At 36.1% G+C, this 21981-nt stretch overlaps 1 long non-coding RNA gene across 2 annotated transcripts in view; it reads left to right on the top strand.

Moving 5' to 3' along the window:
* The window catches only part of LOC746200 (uncharacterized), a 346545-nt gene that overhangs the window by 109848 nt on the left and 214716 nt on the right, over positions 1-21981 (top strand). Inside the window, exon 3 of one of the 2 annotated variants that reach the window (XR_002944187.3) lies at positions 13776-13830. The exons of the other annotated variant lie outside the window; for it this stretch is intronic. This is a non-coding gene — a long non-coding RNA (uncharacterized LOC746200). The remainder of the gene's footprint in view (positions 1-13775; positions 13831-21981) is intronic. 2 annotated transcript variants of the gene reach the window in all.

Below are 21981 nucleotides of genomic sequence, written 5' to 3' on the forward strand. Positions count from 1 at the left end.
AGAAAACTAAAAACTGAAAAACTCTATAAAGAGTGGCCTTTGCTTCAAGATTGGTGTCTTTTATTAGGATGAATGTTTAATTATGAGCTTCCTTTAATTTCAAAAATGCAATATCTTTATCTGTTAAACCCATGAGAGGTAAATAGATAACTAATTTTCTAATATCCTTTTATAGAAAAAAATTAAAACCACAGACTAGATTAGAAACTGGGATATAATTTCCCAGACTTTCATACGCAAAGCTTTATAAAGCTTGCCTAAATCTTGAAGACATAAGTGGTTTGAGAATCATATCTCTATCCATATTTCATAAGAAAGGGGAAAAAGGTATTTAGTTCTTTGGAAGGTAATGAGAGTCTATCATTTAGTTGAGCAAAACAGCTTTCATCCTCCCCCTTACTCTTAATAACATACCTTGGTATTTAATTAATTAAATATCTTGAAGTAGCAGAGTCCAAAGGCTCACCTGTCTTCATTGTGTGAGGATGGAAATAGTGAATGAGTTAAACATCCATTGGACAAGAGAAGATTTAAGCATTGTGCATTTCCACCCTCTGTAGTATATTACATGGACAGAGCTAGGTGGTGTGTGTTCCTGTAGACTTGGTTGGTTAACCTCCAGAAGTAGGCAGGAAGCACCCACAGAATGATGAGACAGGCATATATAATTTCAGGCTACAAAGACAAGAAGTCAAAGACAGCCTGAGGCGAGACTCTTGGCAAGCCAAAAGAAAACATGATTTTCCTGAAAGGCTGTAGGCAGCTCCCTCCCCTCCTCATCACTCTCACTTCTGCACCCTCCAATCTCAGTTCTGTCTGCATATCCTACAAGCTCATTTAGTTGGTTTTTTGCTCACATGTAATTCATTTTCAGGGCTGTAATCTTGAAATCTACCCTTTTAGTCTGGTCCTTCATGACCAGGCTCCTGCCTACTCTACCAGTCTATTTGGAGCAAAACTTCCTAGCTCTCTACTCTCTAGTCAGCTTTCCTGTAAAGAGCCCAACAGTTCTGCCTTGAATGCTCTTTCTTTCCCTTTTCTGCTGAATTCCTGTCAACTTTTGGACCCATCTCAAATGGAACCTCTCCAAGGAGACTTCCTTGATGTCCTGGACTAGGTCTCATCTCAAAGTGAAGTCCATTCTTTACTCTCCATCCCAAACCCACCCTACACCACTTTGTAGCACATACAATTTTAACAAATAATTGGCTGTGTAAGTATTTACTGCCTGTAATCCCAGCACTTTGGGAGGCCGAGGCAGGCAGATCACAAGGTCAGGAGATTGAGACCATCCTGGCTAACGTGGTGAAACCCAGTCTCTACTAAAAATACAAAAATTAGCCAGGCGTTGTGGCACATACCTGTAAGCCCAGCTACTCAGGAGGCTGAGGCAGGAGAATCACTTGAGCCTAGGAGGTGGAGGTTGCAGTGAGCCGAGATCGCCCTACTGCACTCCAGCCTGGGTGACAGAATAAGACTACATCTCAAAAACAAACAAACAAACAAACAAACAAACAAAAAAACCCAATTATACCATTTTAAATAAGATATGCTATTGAGAATTCACTGATAAATTCATATTTGCCTATGTAATATTACATTTATAATTATAATATATATTATTGTAGTATTTTTAATATGAAGTATGTCCAAAAAGCCTTTTTAAAACCCATTTGTTGCTCAATGTGATGGTTCAAAGGCCTTTGCAATCCTTACTTTTCAATGTGGAATGAGAGTATATAATTGGAATTTAGAGATAGCTCAGAGAGATACATCCTTGTACTTTCTGATAAACCAGGATGAATAATTTAGGTCCTTGTTGTGGAGAACTATTTCGTGAATGTTGATTTTGCCATTATCAGCTTTGTCAGCTACAAGAATCTCACCACACACTGGGGTGTCCTCAATCTTGGCCACTGTTTATCAGTGGTGTGGTGATGCATAGGAGAACTAAACTGAATGTTTAGGGCAGAGACAGACCTGACTGGGATGGGACACTGGACACGTCTACTGCAGAAGGCGAACGATGGGCATGAAACAGGTCACTGAAGTAAACACACACAATTACAACTGCATTTTGTTTGGAAATTTTCATGTAGACTTTTCTGTCATTTTCCTCCAGATATAACTTGGCTTACCCTTGTACTCCTAAATGAGGTAATTAACACACGTGAATTCACATCCAAATGAAGCTTTCAGGATGATCTCCAACTTGGCTTTTATTTATTTTTTGTTATTGTTGTTTTATTTGAGACAGGGTCTCAATCTGTCTCCCAGGCTGGAGTGCAGTGGTGCCATCTCGGCTCACTGCAGCCTCAACCTCCTTGGCTCAAGCGATCCTCCTGCCACACCCTCCTGAGTAGCTGGGATTACAGGTATGAGCCACCACGCCTAGTTAATTTTTGAATTTTTTTTTTTTTTGTAAAGACGGGGTTTCACCATGTTGCCCGTGCTGGTCTCGAACTCCTGAGCCCAAGGATTCCCCCTGCCTTGGCCTCTCAAAGTACTGGGGTTACAGGCATGAGCCACCGTGCCTGGCTAGCTCTTAGTTTTTATAAACTGTGATTGGTTAAATTTGGAGCTTAGGTCCTATGAAAATATTGTTATGCTTCATTAAAAAGTATGTATTTCATTTTTAGGATATAGAAGGGCAAAGTAGGTCTGAGGGCATACAGAGCTATCCTTAAGTTTAACACTGCCTTTTTGGATGTATCTCAGTATACAGCATTTAATTTCTAGGTGATTCCAGTATAATGAAGAGTTTACTTCTGGACAATTATTCAATTGTTTTTGATAAAACTTATTGATTCTCTAATCGATACTAACAGAAGTAATTTGCTCCAATGAGTTGCTTACTAAAATATAGGGAGTGGCTATACCGGATAAATGAAGGTCATCTTTAGCTATTTCTTAATAATAAAAAGAAAGATAAACAAAAATATGAAAGGCCAAGTACCAAGAATTCCCTTTGCCTGAAACATCTGAGTCACAATAATATATTTTGAGTATTTCTATTTAGGAGCAAGGCTACCTGAAATCTGACTAAAAGTCATGAGCTTCATTTCATAAATCACATATCAAAAGCTCCATGTACATCGCAGTAATCCTTTCATAAAATGACAGACAATGTAGCGTGTTCCTTTGAACCTTTTCACCTTATTTTTTTTTTTGGATAACACAAATGAAAAACTAATGATATTGCCTTGATGAAGACACTGCTTGATGAACGCACAGTGCTCCAAACACATTTGAATTCTTTTTTCTTTAATTATGGCAACATTCCTTACCCAGCTCATTTAATCTGTAGTGCAAATCTTGTTTTTGTTAGCACTCAACTAGGCAATTATTAAACTTTTCATTCCATGGTTTATAACTACTTTACAGAGTCACTAACCAGATTATCATTTAGTAGGATGAGAAAGTCGGTTCTGCATATTTCAGATTACATTATCTTTAAAATAAATTATTCAGATGATCACTGATTGTTTAATTATGCAGACTTGGCCAAAATGTTACCCCTTTAAATGAAAATGCAACCAACGCAGGAAAGTAAAGTTAATTGCACATAGGAAGTTTCTTTTTGTTTATTTCTGCTGAAAAATAACCTTGGTGGATTCTGTTACTTGAGATTCGGTTAAATTTTCAAATCAAACTTAGGTTTGTATCAGCAAAACATCTCCCTATAGGCTAATTGCATATACTGTAAGGCGACTTGATCTTTTTTCATTCTTTAAATTACAACTCATTTATTTAAAGAAATACTTGTCAAAAGAAAGCTTTAAGTAGTGAGTTAAAAAAGCAGTGTTAAATAATTAAATTGACTGTGATAAAATTGCCTTAGTTTAAATAGACTAGTCTATTTAATGAATTGTGCTTTTATAGGGTGAGATAAATCTATGTGAACTCAAGTGGTTCCACCAGAAGCACTGAATTTGGACAGATTAGGAGAAAGTCAAGAAGAGGCATTTATAATAATGCAGTTATATTTTATTTTATTAAAATTACACCCAGTTATGAAACTGTTTTCTGCCAGGTTAATAATAAACTTAAAATATTATCAAGAACCTTACACATATTGAACAATTCAGATCCCCTGAAGAGGAAGTAACTATATTTGTTCTTTTTCTCAAGTAGAAATCATAACTTGAGGCTTAATTAGAAACACAGCATTTAATTTCCAATTTTTAGGAAAAGATTCAACTTACAAACCTTCAACATTGGATGAAATTATTTTGGCAGTGAGACTGCAGCAGGAAATTAATTTCATATTTTAAAGTAAATTTGGCAGGTTTACTTTCCTGTTTAGTGTTGAAAAGGGTTTTTACAACATACTATTAAGCTTCCATGGGGGTCCGCCTGTGTAGCAATACTTGGTCATCACTTCAAAAGGGAAACTTAGCTGGAACGTTTTTGTAGCTCTTGATTACACTTCTTGTGTTGTTAAGTGTTGAAATACATTTTATGTGCTTAAAAACAGAGAAGCAACTTGAAACAGAAAACAAAAAAACGAAGACAAGTACAAACACAAGGATCTGTTCTCATCAAAAAAGAATCACAGACTAAGACTGTGGATCATGTAGAAGGTTGGCAGTCATTTTCACATTGGTTGAATAGTGAAAACCAAATTCTTTGTTACATAGGTGAAGGCTGAAAGAAAGAAGTAGAAGATAATATCAGTTCGCACATACCAATGGACCATTCCACTGTTTAAGAGTTGTCTCTTCTTTTGATCTGACCCATGAAATTCCTATTTTAGTACTTACTATCTGAGAAGTAGCTTCTTAACTTAAGGCAAAATTCTTTTCAACACACACACACACACACACACACACACACACACACACACACACACGGAGACTTCCTGCTTGGTGTTTTATGTTCTTACTTTGAGGAACTTCTAATGGTTCCAGCTAAAAAATAGGAAATCAAATTAAAGTTCAAAATATGTAACAGAGATATTTAAATCCTGATTTTAAGTAATGATTAGTTTATCTTAGCAAGAAAATGGAATGTGGATATAAACTGAATAATTCCAGGACCTTCCTAATCCTGATGTTCTTTAGTATTAGAATATTTCAATTAGGCTTTTTTGGCAACTAAGCTTTTTCTTATTATAAAAGTTACACATGCTTGCTGTAGAAACTTAGAAGAGAAAAAAGTAAATAATACCCATAACTTCATTCATTCAGCAACAATTTATTGGATGCCTAATAAATGAAATACACATTTCATACCTTTATGGAGTTTTTGGTCTATTAGAGATAACAGATACTAAACAGATTGCCACAAAATGACTAAATGATTAAAATAGATTTAAATGCTGTGAAAACTGGGTCCAGAGTCCTTTGAGGATATCTAATAATGGACTTATTCTAAACTGGGGATTGGGTTGGGCTCCTGTGAGGATGTGTTTTAATGTGAGGTCTGAAGGAGAGTCAGGGAGAGGTGGTAGGGATGGTGAATGGAAGAAGAACATTCTGGTTGGAAGGAACTGCAAATGGCCAGGCCCCAAGGCTGCAAGACCACTGGTACATTTCAGGAACAGAGCACAAATAAGTGGACAGTAGTGAGCAAAAAGGAAAGTGGCAAATAATAAGTTGGAATGAGAGGAACTAGATAGTCATATGGGATGTTTAATATAGGAAGGAGCTCATGCTGTATTCTAAGAACAAACAGAAATAAAGAATTCTGACATTTTCTATCAACTAGGTTCCTCTTGCTTGTTCTTTTTCAATGTTTTAAGAAGATCAGATGTTAAATGCTACGTGAGGATCAGACTATGTGAGGAGATGATTTTTTCATATACTTAGTAATGCATCATTCTATATTTATTAAATGTTTTTCCACAACATTTTATTGTGGTTAATTACTTTCATTACATAGATTTTTTATAGTTTACTTAGCCACACTCTTATTTTGTACCTTTGGATTTTTTAAAAAAGCTATAATTACCAATGATGTGATGGACATCTCCTTATAGACAAATATTTTCAACATCCATGATTGTTTCCTTAGGAAAAATTTACACAGCACAGACAGGATCTCTCTGATAGAGAGATAAGGGTATTTGCAAGCTTTTAGTATGCATAGCCAAATTGCCTTCCAGAAAGGCTGGTGCAATTATTTCCATGGTAGTGTAGAAGACCATCTGTAATAAATCCAGTTTTTGAGCCTAAATTCCAGAGATAATGGGGGGTGAGGGGAGAATTTCAGATTCTAAAATATGACCTTGAATAGTTATTGACAAAACTGAAATCTACTTAAAGATTCTTATTTGATGATGGAATTTGAGCCATGTGACTGGAAATCTATAAAATTTCTGTCCTCCTATTTGGTTTTAAATTAAGAATGACATTGTTTCCCTATGATATCATTGTGCAATGATCATGAAAATGTATTGTCAGCTTCAAGATTTATGGGTAATGTGTAGTTTTTAAAATTTGTATAAAGAGTTAAAAAAATGAATGTACATAGTAAAGAGACAATATAGTGACTCTAAAACTTAAAATTTGAATTTGGGGCAAATTATTGAAATTAACAATCATCTTTCAGACTGTGTCTAGACACACAAAAGATAGTAGAAATAAATGCAAAAACAAAAGGGTGTCAAGATAAATGAGAACAATGTCTTTAACTCAGTATGATTAAATCTAGTCTCAAATGTTCCAAAGCTATTTTTAAGCAATTGCTTTAAATTTGCAACACTAGGACTGATAGGCTATCACTGGATGTTTTTCTCACTAATCTCAGCTCTGACTCTTGGCAATATACCCCAGCTTTGATATGCCGCTGGCTCTTTGGCTTCTAGTTCCAAATACTATTCTCTCTAGCTTTTACTCATTGCTTTCCTTAATGGATTTTGGCTTCTCTTGACTTTCTGGATTTTCTTACTTTGTATGACCTCTGATGGGCAGACCCCTCTTCCCCAAATGCTCCATCTCACCCTGCTATGGCTCCTTGGAAGACATGGCCCTGGCAGTCATTGCTGGGACAGCCTTGGCTATACCATCCTTGAGTTGGGGCAGATATTTGGAAAATTAAAGTATATAGTTTCTTAAAGGGTTCACATAAGTATTGAAATTTCCCAGTAAATCACATATTTATGGTAATTTTCTTTTGTGCAAATTGGGCAAAAAAATTAATAAAAGGCACCCTTCCTATCTCTCAAACATGTAAATCTATGGGTATAATGAGATGCAACTTTGATCTAATGAATTCATGTTTTACTTGAATCACTAAATGGAGATGTATTATTTTATACTGCAATTATCCTGAGAGTAGATATACACATTGCAATGATGCAACCATTCTTCCAACTGTATATAGAATTCCTCTTTTTGGAGAAATGGGAGTAGGCATGGTAAACTTTGTGAAATGTGAGCTCTATTCCCTACTGTTGCCTCTTTCTCTTATAATTATGCTGACTTGTGTGCTGCTGCCATGCATAATTTAGTGCTAAATTAAGTGGCTAATTCAGCAAAGGCTCTAGGAGTTCAAGGAAGGAAGGATGCTCAATGTGTGTTTGAGCAGTCAAGGAAAGTTTCTTAGAGAAGATGGGCCTTGAAAAATAAATATTATTTAAGTAAGTGGAAAGAAGAAGTCAGGGTTCCGATGAAGAAAATCATTTCGGCAAAATGAAAGAAATGAGGTTTTTCAGAGTTGCTATATTTTGTGCTATGATGATTGACAAAGTGTACTTTTCTACATACATTAAATTAATACATGCAACTGACCCACCTTTGTTGAGCTATTTACTTTTTAACTGTATTTTTTAATAATGATAGTGCTTTTACTTTCTCAGCCTTTTTTATTCTGGGAACATGTGAGGCTCATATTGAAAAATTATTTTTTCTATGCTAAGAAAATTAAATGGAGCAAATAGTTATATAATTTTCCCATTTCTTCAACTTTTTGGTTTTCTTGTTTGCTTTCTCTTTCCTCTCCCTTGCATATTTACAATCAAATATTTATCAACTTTTGTTGAACTTTCTTCTTCTATTTTATTTCATGTTTTTCTTATTTAGGATCCAACGACTTCAAATATGGAATATGATAATCCTCTTTCAACTGATCTCTCTGATACCATCTCACCTCCTTCCAGTTCATGCTAGGCATCACAGTAATTAACATATTTTTAAAATACTGCTTTTATTTTATGTCACCTCCCTGACCAAAATTCCTGTATTCGTTTTCTATGACCTGAAAGGTGGAGTAGCACAAATGCATCTCCCACTAGTGCTCTCCAAGATTTTTCTGAGCCAAATATTGTTCATCAAAAGCTCGCTGGTAAAATTACATTATTTTTGGCCCCATTCCCCAATGTGAATTACTTCTACATCTCTCTTTTCAGTTCATCATGCCCAGTTCAAAATTTACCCCTTTCCTCAATAAACTAAGAGTGCTGTGTAGATCCTGCATCTTGGTTGACTCCTTTTGTGATTAATCTTTTTCACAGGACCCTCTTCCATTATTTTTAAAGTTGAATAAAAAACTCCTGTGGCACATACAATCTATCTTGTATTGTTACTTAAACTTCTTCATATATTTGGTTGTTTCAACTAAAAGATAACCTCTTTGAAGACAGAGACTGTAGTTCTAGTCAAGAATGGTGTTTTTCCACATTGTAGTACTTATTTATGACATTCATGACATCAGTGGTGATAAACATCTCTACATGACTACAGTCTTAAGAAAAATTAAACCATTGGTAAAGAAATTAGGAAGCCCTAGTCTATACTCTGTTTCTTAGGCACCCCTTAAAGGTCTTGTGCTTTAGTGGTAATAGAAAAAAAAAAAGGAGGAGGGTGAGAAGGGGCATCTACTTTGTATACTCTAGATGGCTAAATTGTCAGCATTTCTTGGGGAAGTCCAAACTGTTTAACTGTTGTCATCCATCCTCATTTCTTCAGTGGCATTTCAGAAGTTAATAACAAAAACTACCACTAACACCCCATGGTCTCAATGTGCCAGGCTTTATACCTCATGTTTTGCATGCATTATCTCATTTAGCATTCATGCTCTGCCTGTAAGACAGACATTATTATCCTTTTGCTGAGGAGGAACTGGAAACTTTTAGACCGATACCACCCAGTAAGTCCACAGTAAGGCTAAGATTTTTAACTCAGTTTGGAGCTGGGTTAAACACTTTTATACCTTCCTTAGATTTCCTCAAATTTCTGTTATCAAGTGGATTCCTAAATAACCCAACGTAGAATCCAAGAATTTCTAAAAAGCTGTGTGAGGGAGTATAATGTGGATGATAAGCAGAAAGATAAGGATGAAAGAATTGTTTTCCTTTTAAGAGGAAGCATCATTCCTTGATTACAGAAGGTGCTAGGAGGTAGATGAAAAAGCAAGGTAAGTATTTGTTCTGACCCAGTGAAAGATTGAAAGGTAACAGGGCTTTTATGGGTAGACATGACATTTGCTGGTTCTTGATCTCCTAGTTCCAAAAAGAAATAGTTATTAGTTTCCTGCTCCTAGCCACAAGATTATTGATTTCTATGAAAGATATGAGAAGACCCTGGGAATGGAATGCAGGAGATTAGAAATGGAACCATATGAAAGGATGAGCCATTTTAGAAAACTGATAAAACCAAAAGATTTTTATTATCCTGCTTCTTCTTATTCTGTTACCATGAACTTTTTCCCCCCTGTAAAGGAATCTATCTTCCCAAGTGGGAAAAAATAATTTTTAAAAAGATAAGCCTGAAAAAATTAATTTAAACTTAGCCATATTAGGGTAGCATTAAGGCACTCCCGGGTACATTTTATTGGTCCATTAATATAGGGCCCGAGTGGTTGAATACACCTAAGGCATGTACTGTATTAATGAACCAATAAAACATGCCCTGGAGTGTCTTAATGATATATTACAACCATTTCTATTACATACATAAATGCACTATTTGCTGGCTGTCTTGCATAGTTTTAAAGAAAATCTTCAATTAACCAAAAATATTGCATCAAGAACTCTTACCCACAATAAAAAAGAGCAACAAAGAATCCTGTAATTAACTTACCGGGCTAGTTACTCATGAGGTGATTCTGGATTGATTTAATCTTTGGTGCTTTTTCACTGTAAATACTTTGGAAGAACTGGTTATTTGGATTTAAAATTGGATACTTTCAGGAAAAGAAACAGATGAAAGCTGACAGAATTCATACTGATCTCCTTCCTTGCTTAAAATATCCAACTGTGGTTGGTGATTATAACATTAAATAGGTATTAATGACTGGATTCAAATAGTAACTCTCTATGCCTACATTAGAATGATATATTTTAGGCATGTGGGGACATTTTCTACAGTGGTAAGGAATGCCACACACTCATGTATGCAAGGGTTGAGACCAACGCTTGGGATCTTGTAAAAATGTCTTCTCCTAACCAACATTGTGTTCCACTTTTATTAATAAACTCAGGGTTGACCCTGCTGTCTTTTGACTGGAGTCATATAAATTGATGCATTGCTATGAGTAGGAGAAGCTGGAGGACTGCATGGAGAGAGGAGAGATAATGATGACAATAGATATCATTTATTGAATGATTATTATACATCATACAATGCTCTAATTATTTTTACATTTATTATCTCCTTTAATCTTTGCAACAACCCTATGAGGGAGATACTATTATACTTGTTTTGTAGATGAGGTATCCAAGGTAAAAGTAGAAACTTTTCCAAAGTGGTGGACTTTGGGATTGAATGCACTCTCTGAATCCAAAGCCCATACTCAAGTGGGTAAAGCTTGGGATGACCAGTATGAGAAAAGCAGAGAGAACCATTAGGTTTATCCTCTAAATAGGGAAGAAGTCCTTTCTAAACTCTATCTACCAACATATCGCATTGTATATTTTATTCTTCCCCTCCACTTCCTCCTTACAGAGGCACATAAATAGAGGAGAGAGAGAGATAGTGGACATGAAGGGGCCTCATAGCAGAGTCTTAAAAGATGCAAAGTGACTTCCATGAAGCAATGATCTAAGACCCAATGAGAGTGGGCACATGGCGGTATGGTTAGATACCAACGGCCAGAAACAGGAAAAATGTGAATGCCTTATCATCTGATCATGGGGAGAGAAGATGACATCCTCCCATTCTCACTGAGGATGGCACCTCAGTGGCACCACATAGACTCCTTGAAACTAAGGTGACAGCCCTTGGATAATGAGTGAGTAGACAACATCGTCAAGCTAGTCACAGACTGAGGAAATACTGCACTGACTGATTAACCCTAAATTTGACTACTGAATAGAATGGAGGCTCAAGACAGAAATGAATTGTAAAAAAAAGATAAAGTAAAAATTATTTGTACACACGTTTGAAACCTGAGATTTATGTCCTGAGTTGTTTTATTCATAAACTTTTTAATTGTTACAGATTTGCATCCTAAGAGAACCTGACCATGAAATGTTTACAAAGGCTATTGAAGTGACAGCAGTTATTGTTGGTTTTAGGGTCATAAGTTAGGTGACAAATCATAAAAAACTGGCCTTTTTGAGGAATTGCATTTTATTTTGATTTTTTCTTCAAGATCTATAACATAGTAGGAAATTCATTATTTTGTAAACTTATTCTGTACCAATTTCTCCAGCTGAATTTTACAAGCCTAGAAAACAGTTGCTGAAAGGTCTTTAATGCCTCCACTTGATTTTTACTCATGGTTTATATTTGCCGTGCACATTTTGTAGTCAATGATACAATTCATTTTGGCTTTATTTACTGAAGGGCTTGGCCCTGATGTTGAAAGTCATACTGCAATATTGTTTACTCAACCTTTAGAAGGCAGGAAAGTTGTTAAACATAAGCCCTAGTGCATTTTTAAAATTCTGAAAAAACACAATTTTACCACAATATCTTAAAAAATCTCACATACACTATTTACAAATAACTTTCCCCTCTTTATTTCAGTTATTTTTTAAGACCATTAGGTTGGTGTTGTTTATGGCAAAGTGGTAATTTAATACCAGATAGTAAATTCATTATGTGATTTCAGTGGGCAGATAATTACATCATGCAATTTCTCTGTGTCTCTTAAGTGACTCATCTGCTGGCTTATGTTCAATGTAGGAACCAGGTCATCAGCTCTTCTATAAAGCTGACCAAGCAAGTCATCACAATGTGATGTAAATAAATATATATAAATAAACCAGCACCAACATGTGAGGGGTACTGGTGATGACTGGACATTTGCAGTGAGTAATTTAGTGGACATATGATTCTACTGCTCTTTAAAAAAAATTAATGCTGCTTTTGCTGGTGAAGGCATCTTTGCTGACTATAATAACAGCAACCTAAATGTGTATAGTGCTTTAACAATTTTTGAAGCACTTTCGCAAGTGATATTATCTTGTGGAATACTTCCCCACAATCTTATGACACAATTGTGAACCATATTGTCCTCATTTTCAGATGAGGAATTGTCACCCAGAGAGTTTAAGTGTTTCTCTTGAAGCAATTGACCTGCTAAATGGCACAGTGCATTAGAACCAGGTCTTCTTGGAATCATGTTCTTCTTCTTTTCCCCATAAGACTTGAACATCAACAGGTCAGGGCACTAAAGCTAAATAAAACTGAATGTTATTAAACTGACAATATTCTACTCTTTCTAGCTGATTACAGTTTCATATGACTCGACCTAATAGTAAAATAGAGGCTTTGGGTATCCTTGGTCAGAAAATCTGAGAATTTAGTTGAAGTAAATGAAGTAAGACCAAACAGGCAGGGACTATGGCCATGGATCCAGAGTCCAGGCTGGATGTACATGGATACTGACAGGAAAACAGAGAAAGTGAGAGCTGTTTAAAATATGAACCACATCTATGTTTTGGGAATAGATATTTGCTTTTAATTTTGCATAGCACCATGGGATAAGCTTGAAATGCTTCTGAGTGAATGACTTCTATAGATTAGAGATTTAACTGAATCTAAAAGCAAAATAGATCTATGATTTGGAGATCAGATGAGATTTTTAGCCTGATTTATTTAGAAAATTTTGTATGTTTGGGACTCTTATCTAGTAGATTTTGACTGTACCTTCATTAAATAAAATAGTGTAATATAGGTGTCGATTCACATCAACAAAAGTAGGAGGCTGTCATGAGACACAAGGAAAAACATGGTTGTCATGTCAAAAGGCTTCAGTTTAACACCAAATTCTCCTGCATGATTTGGACAAGTAATTGAACCCCATGCAGATTAATTTTCTTAATTAAAAAACAGTGATAACAATACCTACCTCATAGAGATGTTGCGAGGATTAACCTATGGATTACTGGAGTTAGTAACCCTGGATGGATTTTAGGACATCAATGAACCCTCCAACATTGCATGCACAAAATTCTGGTGAGAATGTTCATTATTGTCATCAGATCCTTAAAAGTCTCCACAAATTGCAAAAGGCTAAGAACTACCAACGTATATGAAAAGGATTTGAAATTGTGAAACGTTACATAAATGTTAGAAATCAACAATAAAGAAGCACTATCCAGGAAAGGAAAACAAAACAGTAATTTTTAGGGAGATAGAATGTTTATCTGTCTCCAACAAAGTTGGATTGGACTTCTAGGAGATAATTTGATAAGTCAAACGTACATAAAACATAAATTACCTCTAATGGCAAAATCACTTTTATTTGTAGTAATTTTAAATATAGGCTTGTTAAACTGTGCTTTTGAACATACTTCATAGATGATAATCTGTAATTTACTAGTTTCTCTCTCTTTTTCAAATTTTATTGTATGTATTTGAGATCCTTTTATGATTTTTTTTAAGGTGATGTCATTGAACTCTTAAGTGCAAGATGAAACAAGTCTTTCTGGGGTTCCAAGTACGTAAGTGATCTGTTCATTTCTTAACTAGCTAAATGAATTGCTTTATTAAGATAGTCAAGGTATGTCAGGCCTATCAAGATCCAGTATCTGGAATCACTAATCAACTCTCTATGAACATTATTTTTATGAATATTTTTCTTTCGGCACACTAAACAAAAATAAACTCAACCTGGGGGAAGATGCGTGGAGCTAATGTGAGGAGGAAGGAATAATGTCAAAGACCTTGCTTTCTCAAAGTTCCCTAAAATGCGAAAGAATCAGTACTGCAGTTTTAAAATAGGCTGGGGTTGGACAGAGGAGCAACAAATTGTAATTTAGGAGTGCCATTGCTTTCTCAGACATAAAGGCATTATTGTCTGGGGGAAAGAGTTCTATTGTATAAATACTGTTGAGAGGATAGTGGAATTTAGATCTCCAGCCTCTTCCTTGATTTTGGCAAGGTTGAATGTAGAGGAAACCACAGTCGTTCAGGAAGAATGTTATGTGAACAATGTCATGTTTTATTGGTAGAATGAGTAAACCAGGCAGTACAGGCTGTAAAAACGTATCAGTTGGTGTTATGGCAGGAAACAGATGGCTCATTCCAATAGAGTAATTCAAAGAATATCCAATAAAGGGGCTACTTACAAAGGTGTAGATAGGAAACAGGTGAGCCATGAGATAGAGTGTATCCAAGGCTAGTAACACAGGGTCTATTTCTAACCCTATGCTTGAAGGGGTGAATTACCAGGAAAGAGAGGCTACTAAGGAGGGGCCACCTTGAGAAGAGCCACGGTCGTCGCGGAGGGAAATGGGAACTTGTGAGCTAAGGGAATATAAATACTCCTTCCTCATTCACCTCCTTCCCTCTGATCTTCTGCCAGATCACTCTAATAATATAATCCAATCTGGAGCCAGTGGGCAAGAAATCTAATGGACTGACTCTTTAGACTGGCCTCCTGTAGCTGACTAGGGTGAAAAGTGTGATCTGGAGGAACAAACAACTCCCCACATTAAGTGGTTTACAGTCCCAAAGGCCTACTTCTCACTCATGCTAAATTTCCAGCATGGATCAGTAGGGAGTGTTTCCATGTGTCCTCACTCTAGAACTTCAGAAATGGAGCAGACATTTCTTCACAATATAACCAATTTTTTTGATAGAGGGAAATAGAATTTGGGATAGTCTCAGGCCAGCAATTATGTATTTTGGTCTTAAATAATTTATGTCATTTGTACTTACACAGAACTAGTTCAGGGCCCTGTGCAAGCTTCAGGGAGCCAGAAAGTTGAACTCTACCAGGTGCCTGAACGAGAAGGGGATGTGATAAAACTGAGCAGCGTGAATAACCACCACGGGTAACTTTTCTGTTCAAAGCATGCTGGTCCCTAAATTAAATTGAAGCTGGGATATGGGTTGGCAGAATAATTCAGGCAGCATTTAGTTTACAGACAACTTCTGAACAACTTGCATGATATTCAACAGAGCCTATATGTAGATTATACAAAAACTTTTCTTTCTTTTTTTTTTTTTTTGAGACAGAGTCTTACTCTGTCACTCAGGCTGGAGTGCAGTGGCATGATCTCAGCTCACTGCAATCTCTGCCTCCTGGGTTCAAGCAATTCTCGTGCCTCCCAAGTAGCTGGGATTACAGGTGCCTGCCACCATGCTGGCTAATTTTTGTATTTTTAGCAGAGACGGTTTTGCCATGTTGGCCAGGCTGGTCTTGAACTCCTGACATCAGGTGATCGATCCGCCTTGGCCTCCCTAAGTGCTAGGATTACAGGTGTGAGCCACCGTGCCCGGCTTATATCAGAACTTTAAAAAAGCCAAATCCATACAGTTGACTGGAATGGAACCATACAAGAATTTTTTGAACATTGTTAGGATCAAAATATTAATACTTACATTTAAAAAAGCCTTTTTTAAGTGCATGGTATGGTACTAAGCCTTTAGTCAAGGAAATTTAAACAAAATTATCCCTGCCCTGTAGGAGTTTATAATCTAAAACAGACAGTATTGATGTAAAGACATGCAATTGGTTCTCTGTTATTCACAGGAACATATTATCTGCTCTTAAATTGATCTATGGCAATTTTTAGAATGATTAAATTATATATTACTCAGTATACAACTTAACTATATTCTTCTTCCTCCAGTTGTATTACTATTTGTAAATGGACTATAAGAAAATTAAGAATATCTAGAACTTTTGGAAATGCATGTAATTTATGCCCAAGTGGGATAATGTCACATACTATAGGTGCAAATTTAGAACTGATTGCACTATAGGGAGATGACAGCCTCATCTATGCTTAGAAAAAAGTTGTTTTAAGTTGTTTTAGAAGCTGAATATTGGGTTTTATTCTGGATATAAAGCATGCCATTAGTTTGCTAATATCTTAATAGTGAGAAAACTTTCATCTAAATACTGAGAGGTAAAAAGTGTTGGGAATAAATCCTAAATATTAACTGATAATGTTTCCTGAATACCCTGAGGAATGCTGATGGGACAGAGTTTCAGATATTTTAAGCTCAGCAGCTTCTACCTATGAGTGCTTTCTCTGACAAATTGCATGGTGGATAGAGCACATGCTGCCCACATCACGGGTGTCCTTACCATTTTCGTACAATCCGGTTTGACTTCCAATTGCTGATGACTGTGTCTCTGGCCAGTGGGGCCTGCAGCAGTCTGGGAGTACTGGAGGAAAGAGTACCATCAAAGAGCAGCCCTCAATTACAGACCCAGAAGATTAGGTCTGTGGGTCCCAGTGGATGAACCAACACGGAGGAGCACCACGTTGAGCGTCCATCTTACGGTTTCCCAGGGCACAAAGTTATAGTCACCTGAGGGGCAACTTGCTTGACAAAGTAGCTTTTCCTGACTTCCTTCCCATCTTTACCTCACTCCCCGACTTTCTAACCAGTGTTTCTTGGGATCAATTTCCAAATAAACTACGTGAATTCAAATCTTTGTCTTTGGGTATGATGTTGAGGAAGTAAAACTAACACAGTGGGCTATTTCCCTAGCTACAGGCCTCCTTATTCTTATACTATATTATGGGACCTGAAAAAATACATAATTCAGAGGTAGTGGCAGCACGAAGTTCCTTGCATAAGTACTTTTGGTAGATAAAAATGAAATAGGTGTAGACAAGCAAGGTTGCCTAGAGCAGTTTAATGGAGACTTTGATTACAAAGTCCTATACTAAAAATGACATGAAAATACTGTAGAATCTTGTCTCAGAAATTCCTGATATTAGACATAACTTAAAGCATTAAAAAGACAAACTGTTGAGTGTCTGTTGGAAGTAAGCTAAAGATAAAATATATTTGAGTTATCCATAATATTTGCATGTGTGTACATATGTGTGTGTATATATGTAATATTTTTGCAAAATATTTCACACTTTACTATAACCTGTTAATATGCAAGGTTACCAATTATTTATTAGATTACTAGATTAGTTGCAAATTTTCTGCCTCCTCTACTCCAGCCACATGGGTGGTGGCACCAGGACTGGATAACCGGAATAAATACCTTAGGCAGAAAACAGAAAATTGCAATGTATGCAGTAGTCACTCGTCCATGGTAATGATGAAATCTTGTGGACAGCTGTTATGTAGTCTTGTCAGTGAGAGAAGTGCCATGGTCAGAACTTGATTCTGTTCTCAGGGAGGAATTTTCCCGTCCATTGTTCTGTGGGGCCCCTGCTTCTGCCATCTGGGAAGCTTTGCTTGTCTATTATCTGCCGTGGCCGCAATGGCAGTTGAGGGCTCTAGAGGTTTTGCTGCCTGCCTCCTGCCTGTATGAGTTGGGTGGCCTAAGAGTTGCTTCAAGGCTCAGCCAAAAGCTTTTACGTCCTAGCTCATGGTTGTTTTTGTAATATAATTTTCTTTAAAATTAATAAGACTTTGGTCTCTTCTAGGCACAGGAAGACAAATGTTGCATGTTCTCACTTATATGTAGGAGCTAAAACAAAGTGATCTCATGGAGGTAGTGAATAGAATGGTGGATACCAGAGACTGGGAAAGGTAGTGGGGGTAAGGGGATAAAGTTACAAAATACAGTTAGATAGAAGGAATAACACCTAGTGTTTGGTAGCACAATAGGGCTACTATAGTTAAAAATAATTTATGACACATTTCAAAATAACTAGAAGAATAAATGTGGGATGTTTTCAGCACAAAGAAATGACAAATGTTTGTAGTAATTGGTGATGAATACCCTCAATTACCATTATGCATTGATGATTATACATTGTATGCTTGTATCAAAATATCACATGTACCCCATAAATGTGTAACTATTATGTATCCATAAAAATTAAAAAATTAAAAATAGAAAGCAACTAATAGACTTACATCTCTTTGCTTACAATCAGTTGAATATACCAGCTACCATACCCACAGTTCTTTCTTAGACATAATTCTTAAAGTAGTATTATCTGTTTTTCTTCTCATCACCATTTATTTTTTTTTCAACTCATTGACATCTACCCCAAGGCCATAGGCTTGGGTTGAAGGCCTGGTTCAATATGAATTTTGTCACATAATTATATCTTAAGACTGTTCATTATTCAATCTCAAAAATTACGTATTAATGTTTGAGGTAAGCATTCCCAAATTTTGGGAATTTAAAATTTTAAATCCCAAAATTTAAAATTTCTGGATGCTTTCTTATTCCCTTTCATTTTTATGTGTACTTTGGATAATTCTTTCTTGTGGTCATTTCTTCTTCTAATACCTTGCCAAATAAAACTAGTAACATCTAATGCATGCTCACATAATTCTATTTTACAATATCTTTTGCTACAGACACACGCTAGGGAGGTTAGTGGCCTGCCTCCAAAGGTATCGTGGGCTTCATTGTTACTGAACATTTTGCCTCTGCTTAACTTGGGGTTTCATTTTTCCAGCCTCTGGTATTAGTTTCCTAGTTATCTCCTGCCATTGCCACCAATTTTAGGGTTTTGTTTTTGTTAGTGTCCATTCTTGGTACTAATTTCTATTTTAGTTATGATAACACCAATTAAAGCATCAGATAAACCTCCAAGTTTAAGTGGCTTAACATGTTAAGATGTTTGTTTCTTGCTCATGTAAAACTCCATAGAGGGTCTGGGGTTCTATTCTATGCATCCATTTAGCCATCCAAATTGGCAAAACTGTTGTATTCAATAGACAGTTTTTAAGGCACCAACATCCAGCCAGCAGATAGAACCCTTAGTGTCTTCTGACCCTCCTCTCCACCTATGCTGACATCTTAGGTGTCCTCTGGCTTTCAATATCATCTCCTTGCTGAAAAATCCCAAATCTTCTTTTATCAAACTCCATCTAGCCCCTGGATTTGTGTATGTAATTGCTTATACAACAACTCCACTTGGATGTCAGTCAGGCATCATTAACTTAATATATTTGAAACCAAATGTTAACTTTTTCCCCCTAAAATTGCCACCCCTTAACGTGATCAATCTTAATATTTGGGACTGTGATTTACCAGTTATTCAGGGTAGAAACCTGAAAGTATTTTTTGAATCTTTTTTTTTTAGTATCATATAGTACATAGAATCAAAAAACAAATCCTATCAGTGATACCTTCAAAAACATCTAGAATCCAGTCACTTCTCATAGCTCCATAGCCATCAGATTTTACTTGTTGTAGTGTAGTCATGATCTAACAGGTCTTCTTGTTTTCACTCCTGCCCTCTTAGAATGCATTTACCACACATGAGCCAGAGCAATATTCTACAAAATAAAGAGACTACATTGCCCTTCTATGTATAAAACTCTGCAAAAACCAAAGGTTTCCCTGATCATTTATTTAAAGTACTTCATAGCATTTGTCATTATCTGACATTTCAGCCATTATGTTATACATTTTTTGTTTAATTTTCTGTCTTCTCAGTGAAGAATGAATATCTATGTCATAGACTTTTCTTTATTCATGGCTGTCTTTATAACACCTAGGATGGTGCTTGCCACATGGGAGATGTTCTAGTAGTTTTGAATGAATAAATAAATGAATGAGCTACTTTTTATATCTCTTTTTGGTGCTTTAGTCTTTTTATATCTATTTGTATGACTTTTTAATATTAACCAGATGTAATCATTATCTCATTAGTATTAAATGAAGTCCTAAATTTGCCCTTTAGTTTACATGTCCATCTATCCAGCTAGCTAGCTAGCAATATAATAATAAGTAATTTCTTCTTCACAATATTTTCCATTATTCTTCACCTTAGAAATCCCTCCGCTCTCATGAGCCTGGCTATATTCTCATATATTCACCTAATGTCTTCTAATTCTTAGTCTAATTTTAGAGGAGCATGGTGACCAGTCTTCATCCAGATCTATTCTAGGATTCACAGTAAATTCTCCAGATCACAGAACTTACCTTCAGCAATACTCTTGCCTGAAGGTTTCTAAAAAGGCTTGCACTATGAATGCTTGTTACTGGAAGTAGGCAGGCCAGATCTCTTTCTCCCAGGGATCTCCAAAGAGGTACCAGGGGTGCTGCCTAGTGGCCTAATTCCTTCCTTCTTTGCCTGACTTCCTAACTGAAGGGAAGGAGACTCTTTCTAGAGCTGACAGTATACTTTTCTTTCATTCAGCAGCTGCCAGACATAGTAGGAAACATATGATGTCTAAGTCATGTTCCTGGATTTTATGGAGTAAATTGAACGCTGTATTTTTAAGGAAAGTCTAGGAAAAACAATTTCCTTTTTTGAAATTCCACCAGATTCACCGATATTGTAAAGCCAGTGGTCCTGGTACGGGTGTGTGTGTGTGTGTGTGTGTGTGTGTGTGGCTCTGCTTGTAGTTTTGCAGATTGAACGATTTTGGAGAAACCATTTATCTCACAGTCATCAAATATTTATATAGTTATTGCAAAAGTTTCTAGCACATGACAATAAAGTGTCTTGTCTTTTGTCTTATGCTTGACCTACATGAAGTCACCATATGGGCTAGCCGTTGGGGTTCTGTTGAGTTGGGTGTGGGGAAGGAGGGGAGAAAGAAAGCGGGAGTGATAGGCAGGTGGAGATTGAGGAGGGCAAGAGAGATTTGCCTTTCTGGGGATTTGAGGTTGTCCTGGATATGCAAGAGGAAGTCAGACTTAAGGCATCTTGTGGAATTGTGGTAGAAAGGAGAGGAGGTCAAGCCTTGATTAAATTGAAACAGCAGAAACCAAAGCTTTTTTTGTAAGATTTTACTCTACTTAACTTTCATAGTATTTCAAGTCTTTTTCTAAAGTGTGACAGAAAAATCACATTTTCTAAAATGTGATAGATCACTTTTTTTCACACTCCAGTATATTGTAAAAACACTTCTCTAATTTTTACTTTCAGAGAAATATTGTTAAACTCTTGCACCATAAAATTCAGAATCCCAGAGACTTATCAGTTTGAATAAGCCACGGGTTACTGAGGATAGGTGGTGTCTTGGGGAACTATGTAAGCCAGCCACAGAGCCTTGGTTTAGGGGCTAAATCTTGGAGCAAACTAAAGGTGGACAGGCACAAATAGACTCAACATTACTTTTTACACTAAATTGCTTTCTTTTGGAAGGAAAAAAAGGCCATAATAAATATCCATTTCCAGGATTGTATCCAGCAACAGCAAGGACAAATTCCTGTAAGATTTGAGAGAAGTCCTATTCTTTTTTCATTTTTTTAATGAATTACTATCATAGTTCCTTTCTTACCTGTATATATTGACTCCAGAATGTTCCTATGATTCTTAAATTCCAAGCTGCTTTTTCTAAAATGTTGTTTTCTCTCTTAAATAAGAAAAAAATTCTAGGAATTAAGAATGTGATATTTCATCTTTGTCTAGAGACTACAAGGTTCAAATAAATTCAACTTTCCCTTTTCCTTTCTCATATATTTAAATATTTTAGCAATATTAATTTAGAAATGTCTAAATTTTTCTACTGTAATTTATTTACATCCAATTTAGGGATTGATAGTAATACAGTAAAAATTTATTCTCACATTCACTCTACTATATATACTGATTATTCAAATAATTTCTAAGCTATGTCAATCATTGGCCTGGTGCAGGCTCTATAAAGATGATATAACATACATCTGTCTTTGAGGACCTGATAGTCTTCCTGGTGAGACAGATTATCATGCATAAAACTTTCAATGATACTAGCTTTTTTTTTTTTT

This window comes from Pan troglodytes, chromosome 5 (genome assembly GCF_028858775.2).
Source record: "Pan troglodytes isolate AG18354 chromosome 5, NHGRI_mPanTro3-v2.0_pri, whole genome shotgun sequence".
Taxonomy (NCBI): Eukaryota; Metazoa; Chordata; class Mammalia; order Primates; family Hominidae; genus Pan; species Pan troglodytes.